Genomic DNA, 8,833 nt, shown 5'->3' with positions numbered 1-8,833 from the left:
TTCACATATGATTTGATTGATTTTGTTTTCATACTTCTGTGTTATTTTGACTAGTTAATTGTTTTAGTAACTATAGGTTATGTATGAGGGTTATAAGTTCTTGGCTCTCTTAATTACTGTACTGTCATTCGATGATTTGTCTCTTAACACCTACAAGTACTTGTGAAAATCTTAAACTGGCACACGTAAAACTGAACAGCAAGATAGTTACTGATGCTTGTTTAGTGAGCTTTCAAACACAAATATTAAATAGAGCGTGCACATTAGAATGTATAGCAATGTATTTCTGGGGTGGAGTTGCCCTTTGAGGTTATTACTTGAAGTAAGCATTTGTGCAAGTTGGTTTAAATTTATGTAGTGTCTAATGGCCTTTCGGTGTCTTGGGGGTTCTAGTAATATTTTTTTTCTGAGATCAATCATAGTATAGAAATAAATGTAGAGCGGATGCAGAGGATGCTAACTGCTGTTAACGAATTCCAATAAGGTAGAAATGTTTGGCGACTTCATTATAAAAAACAATTACTTTTTTTTTATTTCAATGCTTCTAAAAATGCCTTCTGCACTTGATGGGCCAGCTGCATTCTTCAAGTTGGCATGAATCTGCCTAGAACGTGCCTTTTTTAGCTCGTCTTAGCAAGACATAATAGCAGTAGGTGATGCCACTAAAAAACCTGTGTCGACATTTAGCTAAGACAGCTCTATATCAATTTCACTATCCACTAGCTGGACTGAGCATTTTCAATTCTTAGCATACTGTAAGTTTTGGTTGGCAGGAATTCCATTTGTTCTATATTATTTCCAGTTTCCACAAACTCGTATATATGCTTTACAGAATAGGCAACTCTGCCACCAAATGTAATACCTATAACTTAAATTTCCATAGCTGTTTGCACTTTGTTGGGCCAGCCTAACAACTAAAAAAATATAAACGACATACATATCCGAGATTTTTTGTTTCGCGAAATGTTTTACCTGGATGCCTGAGGGTTTTTCAGCGAATTTCTGCTAAGTGGGTCTTTTACAATACATTCAGGTTTCTAGGAACCACATTTTGTTTTCAATATTCATTTCAGTTTGCACAAACTGGCTTTGGGGATAAGTTAACAGAACAGATCCCTGAATGGAGGTTCCAAGTATAGAGCCAGATACCTAGGTGGTTTTAAAAAAACCCAGTATGTGACCACTATAGTTTCACCTCCTGGATTTGTTTTCCCACAATATGTATCACATGGCGTAACTGGATATCAATTTTCAGGTGATGGTTCCACTAACTTCATTCTGGAACTGAAAACTTCCAGAGCAGAATTCAGATTCTTCATTCTGGAACTGAAAACTTCCAGAGCAGAATTCAGATTCTTCATTCTGGAACTGACTTTTCCAGAACCAAATCCAAATTCTCCAATTAGGAACTGACGTTTCCAGAACCGAATCCAGATTCTCCAATCTGGAACCGACATTTCCAGAATTGAATCAAGATTCTCCATTCTGGATTTCGGCTTTCCAATTAGCTTCCAGAAAAAAATCAAACTGGGTTCTCAGGTAGGGAAGTATTGTTACGTGTACACTCCAGTATGTGCCTGCGAAACTTTGTAACATATATTTATATTTCAGCTTGCTTTTGAAAGGGAACTTAGGTTTGAAACCGACATTGAAGAAGACGAAAGATGCCTCAAGAAGGTTCTCCTAGAAACAGCAGAGTTGGCCACCTTCCTTTGCTGTCCCCCAGCCCTTAACACTGTCTGCAACACCAACGAACCACGGAGTCGTCACAATCTTCTGCTTTCGCACCCACACCATCTGACAATGATGCACCATGCGTGAAGGGGATCATTTTTTCAAAGGAAGAACTGTGAACAGCCGTGTCTAAGATCAAGCCATCACAATGCCCTTGTCCAGATGGTGTGGCACCTGCCTTTTATAGGATGATAACGCAGTACAGTTTGATCCCTCCCTCAGCTGTCTACTTCAAAGTATTTTCGATGAGGGAGCTGTTCCTACCACCTGGCAACACGCCTTACTCACCCCTATTCACGAAAGGAAAGAGAAGCCTACAAGTGACGTCAAGCATTAGCGTCCAACCTCAATAACATTAATCATCTACCGCACATTAGGATGCATACTGAACAGTCAGTTCCTCGATTTTTAGAGAGCACTGGATACTTATTGCAGACACAGCACAGTTTTAGGCACGCCCGCAGCTGTGGGACGGTCCTGGCGACCCCGTGTCATTTTGTAAGCAACAATCTTGGCAGTCGCAAAAAGAAAGATTTTCTACGGCTTCATCTCAGTTACGCGTTCGATGCCCTCAACATCGATCTCCTGCTACATAAAATGTCAGGCGCCAGCGTTCATGGCTTCCTTCTCAAGTGGCTGCCAAACTAACTGAAGGGAAAAATCCCACAATTTGTTTACCAAGGTGTGCACTGAGCTACGATGAACGTCCCCTCCAGTGTGCCACAGTACCGGTTTCTTGTCAATGACATGCCTCAGGATGATAGATTTTCTTTCGTTCAGTACGCAGACCACACCTCGATGCTGGCTCCACTTACTGACACCTGCCTCCTTCTCCAGGACTACATCAAAGACATAAAGTGCCGGGTGACTAACTGCTAGCGGCTGCACACCACGAAAAGTGCCGTGATGCGCTTTAGCAGGCCCCACAGGGTGGGCAAATCGAGCTATCATTTGCTCAGTGAGCCCCTACCATGTATGACTCTTTGTCAAGCTTAGAAATTACATTCACACAAACATTAGATTTCACAGTGCACATAGGAAGTGTTGTACCAAAGGCTCGGCGAACCATGGGGGTTGTTTCTTGTATCTCCAGGTCATGGGGACCTTCGCCATAATCTCCGGTCATAAGGTGCATAAGACAGATTTCCAGAAAGATAAGGGAGGAGCCCCAAAAGACCAGTTCGACCACTTCGAAGTTTCCAAAACTTGCTTTTACGCAAAATGGTCCAACCAGCACCACAAAACCCTCTGCCATGGCCACTGATGCTTGTGTCATCGCCAAGTTTCAAATTGAGGGAATACAAAGCATTTGTACATGACTTATTTTTCGTGGGCTCCATTTTTCGCGAATTCGACTGAAGCTGAATAGCTGGAATAATTAATTGGTACTCATTTTTTGCAATCCGCAAGGACCTCACTACAGCTTTCTGTATGTTCACATTTTAGCCAAATAGTTTGTGAGACCTATTTTTTGCAAAATGTAGACGATTCGTGAAAATTAGGTCTTCGTGAAAATTAATTTGTTTCCAGTATACAGTGGTACTAGTTTACTTAATTTCTCGTGACGGGCATGAAGGGGGCCAGATGGAAGGCGGATCATTATAATAAGGGTGACAAAGTTTATGCCACAATAGGCTGGGACACATCACAACAGATATAGTAGTCGGTAAGTCAGAGTCATATAGGATCACAAGGACACTCATTGTTATCTCTGTCTCTTGTGCTCCGAAGGAAAGAGCTAGATTTTCGTCACTCAATACTGCAAGCTTAGTGGCAGTGCAGCAGCCGCCCGTTGCCCCGCCCGCCGCCTGCCTCCCCCTCCTCCCCCCCCCCCCTCCGCCGGGGGGGTCACGTTTCAGCTGCAAGACCGCAACTTTATGATAATGCTAAAAGCTCTGCTAGTTATTATTCGTTGTATATGATGAGTGCAAAAACAGCATAAGAGGTATATAAGGTAAAATTGTACAAAATCAGAATAGGAAGACCAGGATAAGACGGAGCGCTCTGTCCTATTCTTGCCCTGCCTTGTGGGTGAAAACGATTCAATGCAGTGGGAAAAATGAAATATTACTGCTAAAGTCAGACGTCATGTAACATCTGCTTTGTTCACACTTCATTTTGATTTCTTTTGTCTAATTTCCACGACTTACAGATCCCAATCTTTAGGTTTGAGGCTTATGCTAATTGGATTCGAATAGGTTTGGTGATCAGTTCGAAGTGCAGTTTTTTAGCTGTCTCTCATCAATGATGCTTATATTAACAGTGCCTGAACGAGGGCAGGCTGCTACAGTCGCTGCTGCTGCAGTCACTGCTGTTCCAGTCAGTGAGCCGCATCTGTTTGAAGTCACTGATGGCAAGGTAAATTAGGAACTTTTTTTCACAAGATTAGCAATTCTAATGTTGCGATGGCAATAGTGTAGATCAACAGAAAAAAATATGAAAGACGTTTACAATTCTCTGTAATGTAAAATTAGAGAGCAGCTCTTGAGGAGGGGAGGGGAGGGTATGTCCCTGCTCCCCCTCCATACCCTTTCCTCCTCCTCTCCTGCTTCCCTCCCATTAATCAGGAAATTTCCGCTCAATTTCCCCCTAAATTAAGCGAAAATTTACCCGCTAAATAAAGCCGGGAAATATTCTTCCTAAATTCAGCGGGAAATTTACCGAAACTCTCCCGCTAAATTCAGCGGGGAAACTTAATTGGTGTTGAGGCCACGTGATGTCGATTTCCCCGTTAAATTTAGCAGAAAAATATCCGTTACATTTTTTCTGCTAAATTGAGCTAGACTTCAAGTGTGACGTCATTACGGGAAAGGTCTCATAATGCAACACGCGTTTACGCCAATGCCGACGCCGCTCAACCCGGAAACGGGCGTCTAAAAGCTGCACTTTAAAAAAGTTACCCAAGCTTGACTATCCTGTCAAAGCCTTAGAAGCACAAAATGTGTCAAGCTCTACCATACACATGATGTGCGTGCTGTGCATATGGGGATTGCTGGGCACAATGTTCATGGCTGCTCAGCCTCATCTTCTGCCTGCCTCTTGCTTCGTGCATTCTTCACTCCCATCCGCTAAGGAAGAGTAAGAACGCATACCTACTTAAGCCTTGCACGCTCCATTTATTCCTAATCTTACGTGACATGCGATACGTAACCTTACACTACTATTGGTTATCATTTTGTAATCATGCTGGCATACTTAGCACTTGCATGATTTAATTAGGCCTGAACTTAGGGGACACATGATCCCGTAATCTCCGTGATTAGGTAACTTATGTGGTCATATAATGTTACGTGATCATGTGCCATATTCAGAAATTTGGCAGTGCTGCTAGTGCTCCCCTGAAAAAGAAAACCGTGGATATAAAACCCCGTTCTTGGAAGCGGCTATGAACTCTTGCCGATGGCAGAGTGGTTAAAGCACCGCGCTCCAAACTGTGGGCACATGGGTTTGAATTCAGTCGAGAGCTACCAATAAATTTAGTTCCAATTTATATTCAATTTAAAGGGGCATTATGTGTAAATGGGAGGAGAAGGCTGAAAGGGGGAGATGGCTGCTGGTCCCTGTGGACGGAACCTAAAGCGATATGACCGACACACTCTGCAATGGCCTCCGGTCGGTGTTGATGCAATGTGATCTCTGCCCAGTGCTCTGAATGTCAACGTGAAGAGATTCATCAAAGCGCGAATAAACGGCGGGAGTAACTATGACTCTCTTGGTGCCCCTTGTTTACGTACCGCCATACCAGGTATGGCACTGCATAGATTGTTGGCACTGGGCACGTCATCGCATCCTGCGTGCGCCGTGGCCTTGCAGCTGCCGCACATGGTCGACTTGAAAGATTGACTAGAACGGTCGTTCATCTTTAAGGGCAAGGTGCTTCGATCTAGGGGTGCTGTATCCAGGTTTTGGGCGAGAGAGTGGCACAAGAGTGCAGACGGTGCTGCCCTGAAGGAGTGCTCACGTGTACCGTCTTCGCAGGTGTGGGTTGGAAAAGGTACACGTCCGATGAATGGAAAGAGGTTCATTGATTTGGTAAAGACGAGGGCAAATGCGCTTCCTCACATGACTAGGACTAAGAGGGGTCGGGACGTCTTGACTCGTCGGGCCGGTTGTGACTCCGCGGAGTCACTGGGACACATTACGCAAAATTGCTTCTGCACGCACAGTGCCAGAATCAAACGACATGATAGTTTAGTGCAGTATGCTCCTGGTCCTCTGAAAGAAAAGGGATGGGAGGTGCTGGTAGAACCCGAGTGCCACACCGCAACACAGAAACATGTGCCAGACCTCGTTATTGCAGGAGGTAGTCAGATGACTGTGGTTGATACACAGGTGGTGGGTACGTATTCCACCCCAGATGCCGCACATGAGCGGAAGGTGCAAACTATAGTGTTCCAGAGCTTCTGGATATTATTAAAGGGGCCAATAGTGTTGCACCGGTTGTGACTAGTTTGACTATCACATATATATCAAGTGTTTGGTCGCCAAAAAGTGCTGCAGCTCTTACCAATCTTGGGTTTGGTAGACAGGATTTTAAGGTATTGACTATACTTTGCCTTCGGGGGGGGTCAGGTGCTTTCGTCGGCATCAGCAGATGACCTCCGTGGTGCACGGGCGATGAAGCGCCCCGGCGGTTGTGTGTTGCCATGGGGCTATTGGTGGGTCCCTCTCCCTTGGAGAGGATAAGGACTTCCAGACTTCATGCCAAAGATCAGCCTGATGCCTCTGCGAAGGGGTGGGCGAGGAAACGATTTTTGTGCACAAGTCCTACTCGTTAAAAAAAAAAAAAAAAAAAAAAGCCAAATGCCTTGGGTATTTTGTGGGTAAACAGAAAGTCAGCTTCGTTTCGGCTGCGTTTGGTTAGCGAGCCGAGTTCCCGGCGATCGCGCCTTTGGCCAGGTCCGCACGCCTCCACGACTATTGCGTGCTCCCGGACACCGCCGGGTACCCCCCGCTGCTCTTGGAAGATTCTCAAGTCCGCCAGCGCAGTTTCAGCACCTCTCCAAACGTGTGAGCAGCCGGCCGCTGAGGCTTTCTTCACCCCTTAACGGTCACTCGTTTTTTGGCTGCTGGAGTTAGTGCTAGGCGCTAGTGGACCGCTGGTTCCTACACTAAACATTTTTTTTTCAGTCTCCGTGCGTCGAACCACGCACAAAAGTCCCTGGTCCCACTGCCATCCTTTTTTTTTTTCTCGTGGCAGCTCTGCCGGTTTCCAGTTCGAACTTTGCACGCGAACTGGGAGCACATGCAACTTTGTTTAGTTGCGCCGGCCATCAACAGAGGGCAATACGTTCCACCCGTGGATTTCACCACCTCTGTTAGACTAGCAGCAGAGAAAAACGTCTTTTCACTTTTCTTTTCTTTCTTTTAGCAACATTTGTAGGTTTTTTGTTCGTAATCAAGCGCAGTTCGGCACTTTGGCGCAATAAACATGGTTTTTGGGGTTTTTTTTTTGTGCTTCGGCATGCAGCCCTGTGGATCGGATCTACGCTTTGGGGCTACGCAGGGCACCACTAGCTGGTTTTCACTACATGTAGTGGCGTAGTCTGCAGGACTAGTATAATCTAGTGCTCTAGGGAACTTTGTACCTTTTGAACAAGTTACTGTGGCCTGTACAGCACAGGCCACATTACCAGGCTCTCCCTCTCGGCCTCACAGCCTACACTTAAATACAAATACCCTGTGTCGCAAGCGGCTGGGGGAATAGTGCTTCATATTTTTTTTCCTATTTATTTCAGCATGTCAGGGACTCATCCATCACCTAGCGTGTTAGCAAACCTTTGAGAGGCTGTATCCCTCAGAGGAGATTGTCTGCCACCTGTGCGACAAACGACTAACTTCTCGCATCTCTCTGGGGGGCACTACGAACATGTTCATAGTTGTCACTTCGTACGGAGGTGCTTCTATTGCCTCGCCAAAACGTACACCAAGAGCACCTCTATGTCGTCTCATTACACAAGGTGTCGGAAGAAACCATTAGTATCGCCCACTTCAACCGTAGTGACGAACGCCGACTCACACAGTGTGGCCAGCAACGAGCTTCCGCAGGCTTCCACTCCTTCCCCTGCAAGTCACACCGAGGAGAAGGAGCACCCAGAGTTCTCCCGGGACTCCAAGAGGGCAGACATGTCGATGCCCTTCACAACCAGCACCCCTGCTTTGCGTCTCCCACCAGCAGGTGACTGGACCACGGAGGACGTCAGGACTTTGGCGGTCCAAGAATTGTCGATGCCCGCCAAGATGAAGTTTACCAACAAAGAACTCGCCAAGGGGTACGCAGGGGTACCTTGGCAAACCATCAAGGGCATCAGGGGGCGGAAGTTGTACAGGGACTTGCTACAGCAAGAACAGCTGCGGAGCAGGTTACCTCGGCCGGACTCCAGGGTTCCTGCACATGGTGAGCCCCCCACTGCCACTCCAGGGGGACCACTGCCATCAGTGCAAGATTCCTCCGGCCTGCAGACGGACATACCCTCATCACCCCTCACCACGCCAAGACCACAGCGGTGAAGCGAGAAGTCCGTACATCATTCTCCAACCCCGGTCACCCCCCGAGATATCCCCCCTACACCGGAGGCAAGGCCCTGGACAGAGAGGGACACTCAGGCACTCGTGCTGTGCAAGCTCGAGGCTTCTCTGTGCATGCGTAGTGACGAAGAGCTCGCTGCATTGATGCCAAGAAGAACATGGCAGAGCGTCCGGGACTACCGTCTGATGCCCCAGTGCGCAGAGGCGATGCGCAGGGAGCTCGGCACGCGACGGGGAAAGGATGTCTCACCCTTACTCCGAACTTCATCCCTTTGTGGCCCCTCGCCAGACACCCCGCCAACTGTCATCGTTCCTGGTCCCTTTGCTAAATCCATCATCGCAGAGGTCACACGTACATTGGCACCGCAAACTCTCTTCCACCAGCAGAGTTCAACGCGCGGTGGACCGTCTCGGAACTGACGGCACTGGCCAGGGCAGAGATCACCTGCAAGGACCACCCTCATATGAACCTTGCTTTTGCCAGGGTATTCACCACCCAGTCCTCACAGGGAATCACAGGGCAGCGAAATACACGCCATTACAAGGAGATCCTGGAGACCTTCAAGGCGGC

The 8,833-nt window shown here is 47.0% G+C and overlaps 1 long non-coding RNA gene across 1 annotated transcript; it reads right to left on the bottom strand.

Annotated features, from left to right (window-relative positions):
- Positions 1-7,932: 7,932 nt before the first annotated feature.
- Positions 7,933-8,280, bottom strand: LOC121834032. The gene is made up of 3 exons (XR_006077011.1): positions 8,261-8,280; positions 8,102-8,190; positions 7,933-8,020 (listed from the first exon to the last, which is right to left on the bottom strand). It is a non-coding gene; the product is annotated as an uncharacterized LOC121834032 (long non-coding RNA).
- Between the last annotated feature and the right edge of the window lie 553 nt (positions 8,281-8,833).

This window comes from Ixodes scapularis, unplaced genomic scaffold, assembly GCF_016920785.2.
Source record: "Ixodes scapularis isolate PalLabHiFi unplaced genomic scaffold, ASM1692078v2 ptg000303l_1___fragment_1__unscaffolded, whole genome shotgun sequence".
Taxonomy (NCBI): domain Eukaryota; kingdom Metazoa; phylum Arthropoda; class Arachnida; order Ixodida; family Ixodidae; genus Ixodes; species Ixodes scapularis.
Note: the sequence above shows the minus strand (reverse complement) of the source record. Positions and strands in the feature narration are given on the sequence as shown.